A 917-nucleotide genomic window follows, 5' to 3' on the forward strand; every position below is an offset into this window, starting at 1 on the left:
CACAAACACACACACACACACATATATATATATATATATATATATACATATATATAACTATATAACTATATATATATATATATATATATATATATATATATATATATATATATATATATACAACTGAATATAATGCACATGCGTTGTCAACAAGGTGGAGTTTTTTTTATAATAATATTATTATGGTTGTTGTTGTTGTTGTCATTATTGTTATCATTCTACCTATAAGAATTACATGTCACACTTTTATAGATGGATGACCTTTGAACGGACATAAGAAATTATTGACCAGATGAAGTGAAATACTTATGTTTTACGACGATGAGTCTCACAACTGCTACCAACAGAAAAAGACAAAGGCAGTAGCATATTTTCCATTCAGTATGCAGTTGTGCTACCCAGTTTACTACGTTGCTGTCGTATTTCCAATTCCGTGTGTTGTAACGCAGTATAATAGAAAAGATCCTGTGATAAGAACACGGCAACGAGGAAAGGATGGGTGATGGTTAACTAGTGGAGTGATGGCCTAGAGGTAACGCGTCCGCCTTAGGAAGCAAGAGAATCTGAGCGCGCTGGTTCGAATCACGGCTCAGCCGCCGAAATTTTCTCCCCCTCCACTAGACCTTGAGTGGTGGCCTGGACGCTAGTCATTCGGATGAGACGATAAACCGAGGTCCCGTGTGCAACATGCACTTAGCGCACGTAAAAGGACCCACGGCAACAAAAGGGTTGTTCCTAGCAACATTCTGTAGAAAAATCCACTTCGATAGGAAAAAAAATGCACGCAGGGAAAAAAAAAAAAAAATGCGTGGCGCTATAGTGTAGCGACGCGCTCTCCCTGGGGAGAGCAGCCCGAATTTCACACAGAGAATTCTGTTGTGATAAAAAGAAATACAAATACAAATGCAAAAATTCCA

Source organism: Babylonia areolata, chromosome 23 (assembly GCF_041734735.1).
Source record: "Babylonia areolata isolate BAREFJ2019XMU chromosome 23, ASM4173473v1, whole genome shotgun sequence".
NCBI lineage: Eukaryota > Metazoa > Mollusca > Gastropoda > Neogastropoda > Buccinidae > Babylonia > Babylonia areolata.